Here is a 7,802-nt window from a genome sequence, read left to right as displayed (position 1 = left end):
AGCCCTGTAACGACCAGGGGTATTTCAGTTTTTCCGTTTTCGTATATTGCTCCCCTTCTTGCCAGACCCATAACTTTTTGATTTTTCGGTCAATATGGTCATGTGAGGGCTTGTTTCTTGCAGGACAAGTTATAAGTTTGAACAACACCATTGGCTTTAACATATCATGTATTGGAAAACGGGGAAAAAATCAAAGTGTGGTGAAATTGCAAAAAAAGTGCAATTCCACAGTTGTTATTTTTTTACCATGTTCACTAAATGCTAAAGAGTGACCCGCTGTTATGATTCTCCAGGTTATTACTAGTTCATAGACACCAAACATGTCTAGGTTCTTTTTTATCTAAGGCCTCTTTCACACTTGCGTCATTTGGCATCCGTAGCAATCCATCGTTTTGGGAAAAAAAACGATCCTGCAAATGTGCTCACAGGATGCGTTTTTTTCCCATAGACTTGTATTAGCGACGGATGGACGGCCACACGTCGCGTCCGTCGTGCAACGGATCTGTCGTGTTTTGGCGGACCGTCGGCACAAAAAAAAGTTCAAGTGAATGTTTTTTTGTCCGTCGCGTCTGCCATTATCTACCGCTCTTGTGCGGCCGAAACTCCGCCCCCTCCTCCCCGGACTTCAGAATGGGCAGCGGATGCGTTGAAAAACTGCATCCGCTGCCCACGTCGTGCACAAATTTCACAACGTGCATCAGTACGTCGGCCCAACGCATAGCGACAGACCCGTACCGACACAAGTGTGAAAGTAGCCTAAATGGTGAAAACAATTTCAAAGTTTGTTAAAAAAAATAAAAATTGCGCTATTTTTGATACCTGTAGCGTCTCCATTTTTCGTGATATTGTGATCAGATCGCCTGTATGTAGCAGAGTTCCCACTTGGTATGAGCGCCGACCACCGGGCGGCACTCATAACAATCCGGTAGTGACAACCATGGAGGTCTACTGGAGACCTCTGCTTGTCATGCCAATCCATCAACAACCCACAGTCATATGACACGGGCACCGATGGAAGGGATTTCCGGTGCACTTGCCAGAAAACCCATGTTAAATACTTTTGTCAGAGCTTGACTGCAGCATTTAACTAGTTAACAGCTGTGGGTGGATTGCGATTCTACTCACGGCTGTTAGAGGCATATGTCAGCTGTTCAAAACAGCTGACATGTGCCAGAAAAGATGTGGGCCCTGCTCCGGAGCCCACATCAACAGGAGGGATTCTGACGTGGACGTACTATTACGTCCGATGTCGGTAAGGGGATAATGACAAATGTCATGGATCTGCCATCAATGTCTATAGTTGGAAGAAAATCATAGCTGTGTAATATTCATACAGATCAGTATATACATTAATTTATAAGGCGTATACTGCATATAGAGAGCAAGAAACCTGCGAATTACAGCTGGGCACAAGCTTAGGTCAAATACATGAAAGTAATATAACACTATAATACTGCACCCCTGTATATACCCCCCGGTGTTCCTCACCTCCTATACTAAATATTCTGTGATTATACATAATAGACTCAGATACGCCGCTGAGACCCACGGCTCAGATACATGGCTGTGATACACGGGTCAGACATACGACACAAATACATAGCTGCTAGATATTAATTGAATTCTTTATTGGCTTCATACAAGATATCACATGTAGACATTCCCACCATGATGATGATGATGATGATGGGTCCTGGACTCACAGAGAGTCGTCCGTCAATGCTCAGGAGAGGAAAAACCCCCAGTGGAGGAAACCTCTAGGGAACCATGCATGACGTGCCCTTCCCTAGGGCGGTGCTGGATCATAGACTCTACATGCCGTTTATAGACATGGAGTCACTTCTGGGCCTTTTTGGGAAATCCGCTGATCCTGCCGTTCTGCAGGCAGGATATTAGATGAGTCCTCATCTTCTGATGCTGGAACTCAGCTGTGGGTTCACCACCATCTGCCATAAGTTCGTAGGCAAATGCTATAGCATATAAGCCACAGTCGTAGCTGTTCTTCTGCTGAGCCACATTGATAAACCTCAGATTTTCAAGGGGATTGTTGACCACTGCACTGTACATGTTGATAATCTGCTGACTGATGGATGGAGACAGATTCCTGGACTTCGAGCTGTCGGCCACAAAGATTTGGCCATTTTTATAGCAGGTTGTCAGCCAGTGCTCCCTCTCCTGATCATAGTGGATTTGTACAGCATTCTGCAGTATGCCGTACCCTGGTACCATAAGAGCGCAGGGGGGCTGCAGGCCATCAAAACCCACAAACTGACTCTGCAGCAGGTCCTGGGCCATGATGATGATATCGTCACTCAGGTTGCCTTTCTTCCCTTTGCTCTGCAGGATGGTTAAGAGCTGTGGAGACAGGTTGTTCATCTCCGGGGTTACTTCTCTAAGTTAATCAATAAATCCAAGAAATGTGATGTCACTAGTAGTGCTACAGAATTCAGCTGGGATCTTAGTAATCGACAGGGATCTTCTTGTCAAGACTTCAGCTCTGTAGTCGTTTATCAACCCTAAAATGAGCAATAGATCGGTCAGATTTTATTCTTTTATTTTTAGGCAGGAAATGTTTGTTATAACCTCAGAATACTTACAGTAATATCTGGTGAATTCCCGATGGAAATGAGATTTCTAATCCAAACAAACTTTATACTTGAAGTTTTCAACGCTCCACAAGTAAAACTTTGAGAACCTTCCAGCAGCAGAGAATTATTCCACCTGTAATATAAGGAACAGATGAGTTTTACCATTTTATTTCTCAGTTCTGTTTGTAGAGCCCGGGTCGGACTGGCCATGGGCGTGGGGAGCAGTGAATATTCATTTCTCTTTAGCCGCAGCAGTCGGCTCCGTCCTCCTGTCACCTGCTGCTCCACCTCTGCTGCCACCCAGCGTGCACCGCTTTCAACTGTATCGGCATCATAGGTGCAATAATAGAGGAGAGGGCGTCAGTTGACGCTCCCTGCCTCATCATTCCCCTCTGCCTCTGACACAGCCGGAGCGCGATGACATCACTTCGTACTGTGTGCCGGGCAGATGGCAGTGCAGCTGCTGAGACTGGAGCAGAGTCTGGAACTGCGGGGGAATGAGGAGGAGAGGTGAAGATTATATATATATATACTAGACTGTGGCCCAATTCTAATGCATCGGGTATTCTAGAATATGCATGTCCCCGTAGTATATGGACAATGATGATTCCAGAATTCGCGGCAGACTGTGCCCGTCGCTGATTGGTCGAGGCAACCTTTATGACATAATCGTCGCCATGGCAACCATTATGACATCTACGTTGATAGGGGGGCTTCATTATACCCTATGAGGGGACTGCATTAAACCCTACAAAGGGGGCTACATTACATTCTAAGGGGACTGCATTATACTCTGAGGGGGCTACATTATACTTTACGCGGAGGCTACATTATATTCTATGCAGGGGCTGCATTATATTATATGAGGGGGCTACATTATATTCTATGGGAGTTTGCATTATACACTGTGAGGGGGCTGCAGTATATTCTATGGGGGGCTGCATTATAGTATTTGAGGGGGCTACATTATATTCTATGAGGGGACTGCATTATCCCCTATGAAGGGGCTGCATTATACTCTATGAGGGGCTGCATTATACTATATGAGGGCTGAATTATATTCTATGAGGGGGCTACATTATATTATATGAGGGGGCTACATTATACTCTATGAGAGGGATGTATTATACTCTATGAGGGGGCTGCATTATATTCTATGAGGGGGCTGCATTATATTCTATGAGAGGGCTACCCCAACCCCTGCTATATCATTAACACATCTACCTTATATTATACCCTGATACAAGTGTGTTCTTGTATTTATTTCTATGTAGTGACATAGTGGGCCCCAAGAATGATTTTCTGTTCTGGGCTCAATGTGCTCCAGTCCGACGCTGTGTGCAGCGATCGTCCATTCGGTCACCACAAACCTATTAATTCACACAAGTTTTATTTCAGATCTAAACCAAATAATTTTCAGCTTTAGGCCACGTTCACATGCTCAGTATTTGGTCAGTATTTTCCAGCAGTAAGAAATGCTTTAATGGCCATCAGACACCCGACAATCAGCCAACAAGTAGCCGAATGATAGTGGTTAAATTCGGGAGGTTGTCAGGTGCAATTCTGGCCTAACTCAGTGGTCAGTGCCGACAGCCGTGGTCCGGCCTCCTCCACTTATCTAATTAGTGTAAGAAGATGGACCCTGGAGGTGGCAGCTCCTCTGCCATTATACTCACTCTACAGATGTCCGGCTCTGCGGGGTCCTGTGCACGCTGATGTTCTCTTCTCAGCTTATGTAGGTGGTGACTGACGTCCCCTCTGTGGTCCTGGACCAGACAGCCAGGAGCTGACGTCCCCTCTGTGGTCCTGGACCAGACAGCCAGGAGCTGACGTCCCCTCTGTGGTCCTGGACCAGACAGCCAGGAGCTGACGTCCCCTCTGTGGTCCTGGACCAGACAGCCAGGAGCTGACGTCCCCTCTGTGGTCCTGGACCAGACAGAGTCAGGAGGGAGATCTGAAAGGGAGGAGAAAACATTGGAGCCATATTACACAGTGCTATAATCCCTGGTGCAGCCCCCCTGCCCCATACAGGTAGAGCGCTGGCTGCCATTATTATTACTACTATTTATTAATAAAGGAAATCTCCCCTCGTCCCCCTGTAAATTGCTGGACACTGATATTTGCTCCCTGGTTTTCTCGCGGCGATTCCTACTCTTATATCCGGCCACTGAGGACTGGATTTGTTTCATGAATTGTAAATAAAAATATTCACGAAAATGTTTTTTCTGTTGTATTGTGCCGTGATTTGTGCCGGACGAGTTACTCATCAAAACATCGCATGTTCCCCATCATGGTATCAGTAAAAACGACAGCTCAGGGTGCAAAAAATAATCCTTCACCCAACCCCAAATCACGAAAAAAGAAACCGCTACGGGTGCCAGAAAATGGCAACAAACGCAAAAAGTGTTTTCATACAAAATTCAAGAATACATGAAAAAATAATAATAAGAAAGCTTCTAGTTAGAACCTGAAGACCCACCTCTTCCGACAAGCCTACAACCTGCAGTAACCACCGATCGACCAAACCGCTGCATGACCAGCTCTATCCTCACCTACTGTATCCTCACCCATCCCTTGTAGATTGTGAGCCCTCGCGGGCAGGGTCCTCTCTCCTCCTGTACCAGTTGTGACTTGTATTGTTCAAGACTATTGCACTTGTTTTTATTATGTATACCCCTCCTCACATGTAAAACGCCATGGAAAAAATGGCGCTATAACAATAAATAATAATAGTTTCATAAATAACAACACAAAATAGACTTACCTCCAGATGTAGAAGTCCTCAGTCAGTAATCTTCAGGAAAATCCAGAAGTATCCTCTAATACAGTTTCGCTATTCCACAAGTAAATCGCTAATCTCACAAGGAGAAGATCTAGGTACAGTGTTGTCAGGAGACAGACATATACCAAGTCTGAGCCAGTGAGATGGAACCGAGGGTTTTTAAGGTTCCGCTCTATTGTGACATCATCACTCACCTGTGTGACATCACTGCCCGCTTCCATATAAGGTAAGAGATGATGTCACAATGCAGCGGAATAACCAATACTTTTTCTCTCACTATCGGCCTCTTATAAAGCAGCTGATAATGATGGAGGCACAAATAGGGATGAATGAAATAACATCCTGGTGGTTTCCAGGTGTTCGATTACAGCCGGTGGTTACAGAGGTTTGGCTGAGCGTTTCCCATTTCCAGTTCTCATCATATGACATTATAACATATTTACTCTTTTCTGACAGTTTCTTTTATCTTCTCATTCTCTCTATAAAGATACATTGAACTATATAATCTGATGCTCAGGATAAAGTCTTCAAGCATTTGGTGTCATTATTGGATTTTCTCACATTTCCACTGATAGGGGGCAGTGTTCTGGGAATTGTCATCATGTGATTCCAGGCCAACCATCACCAGGACCTCATGTCCTCATACAGTCTATTGGATGGATGATAACATTAGTCAAAGGGGCATTTCCATGATAGAAGTGATGACAGGACATGTGCTAATATGTTTGTAAAACGATCGACAAACACAAATTCGGCACAAATGTGGCACATTCGGATTTGTGATCGGTAATAATTGTGTTGCCACTAAAGTATTTTAAAGTAGATGATAAATAGATAGATAGATAAAAAGCCGGCAATTCATGTGCTGCATACAGTAAAATCACAGAGTGACAGGTTAGAATAGATATACAGTATACACATAGATATATAGATGTCAGTGACACACACAGATATATGTATAAATATTATATAGATAAAAGAAAAGCCGGTAATTCAGCAGCCACGTACTCTAAAATGACACTGGGACCCGACAGTCTAGAAGAGATGGATTATACACATAGATACAGATATATGGGTTATACACACAGCGCGGTGGTGCAGTGGATAGCACAGCAGCCTTGCAGCGCTGGAGTCCTGGGTTCAAGCCCCACTAAGGACAACATCTGCAAAGAGTTTGTATGTTCTCTCCGTGTTTCCATGGGTTTCCTCCGGGTACTCCAGTTTCCTCCCACATTCCAAAGACATACTGATAAGGAATTTAGATTGTAACAGGGACAGTGACGATAATGTGTGCAAACCTGTAAAGCGCTGCGGAATATGTTAGCGCTATATAAAGATATAAAAATATATTTATAAAAAATAAAGATTATTTATTACACAGAATAGATAGATATATAGATGTCAGTGACATATACAATTAGTACAGTGTGTGTGCAGCTTTCTGTACATGTTGTGAGGGGTTGACACACTCCGCTGCTTTCCCAGGTAGACAGAGGAAACGTTCTGGTAGATGATCACCTGCTGGTTTATTGTGGATAGCATAAACCTTGGCGGGTTCAGCAAAATAAACCGAGCCTTGCTGGCATAAAGGTAAAACAAAGAAAACAGCCCATATGAGTCCTTTCCCTGCAGGATTCCCCTGCAGTTTACCCGCACAGTTGGAGTTCCTGCTTCTCCTAAGAGACACTGCCTGATTCTCGTTACCAGGTATATAACATCCCATGTGAGTTCGTCCATGCGGGACATTGGGTACGCGTCAACACTGGACACCTCATTGAGCCTGCAGTAGTCATTACAAAATCGCTACTCGCCATTGGGCTTCGATACGAGGACGATGGGACTTGACCAGCTACTTCTTGATTCCTCTATCACCCCGAGGTCCAGCATTCTCTTCACCTCCTTGCAGATTATCTCCTGGTGTGGTTCGGGGATTCTGTAGGGTTTGAGGTTTACCCTTACATGTGGGTTTACCATTACATTACTGTAATAATTGTATATGTCACTGACATCTCCGGTACCGTTTTTTTCAGGTACCGGAAATATTAGGACTAGTGATGAGCGAGCAGAAAATGCTCGGGTGCTTGTTGCTCGTGTCGAGCAGATTGGAATGCTTGGGTGCTCAACATGAGCAACGAGCCCAATATAAGCCTAGAAAACCTGAGTTTTTTTGCCGTGACACCCCCCCTCCCCCCGGAGGTCTTTTCCAGGAATCAGAAATCTATGGGAACAGTTCTCAAATTACACGGGAACATAATGGGGAAGACCTCTAGAAGCATTTCTGACTCCCAGGTCACTGTTGTGAACAATGTTGTCAGAGTCTTACGCCACTTTTACAGGCGCACATTAAAACATACAAAAATGAAACCAAAATGGATTTTCCTGGGAAATATGTTGAGGTACATCCTTTCCAGGGTAACGACTTGTATATTAGG

The 7,802-nt window shown here is 44.6% G+C and overlaps 1 long non-coding RNA gene across 1 annotated transcript; it reads right to left on the bottom strand.

Annotated features, from left to right (window-relative positions):
- Nucleotides 1–1,785: 1,785 nt before the first annotated feature.
- Nucleotides 1,786–5,496, bottom strand: LOC143790647 (uncharacterized). Its single transcript, XR_013219761.1, has 4 exons — nt 5,353–5,496; nt 4,265–4,542; nt 2,598–2,721; nt 1,786–2,516 (listed from the first exon to the last, which is right to left on the bottom strand). It is a non-coding gene; the product is annotated as an uncharacterized LOC143790647 (long non-coding RNA).
- Between the last annotated feature and the right edge of the window lie 2,306 nt (nt 5,497–7,802).

Source organism: Ranitomeya variabilis, unplaced genomic scaffold (genome assembly GCF_051348905.1).
Source record: "Ranitomeya variabilis isolate aRanVar5 unplaced genomic scaffold, aRanVar5.hap1 Scaffold_500, whole genome shotgun sequence".
Classification (NCBI taxonomy): Eukaryota; Metazoa; Chordata; class Amphibia; order Anura; family Dendrobatidae; genus Ranitomeya; species Ranitomeya variabilis.
Note: the sequence above shows the minus strand (reverse complement) of the source record. Positions and strands in the feature narration are given on the sequence as shown.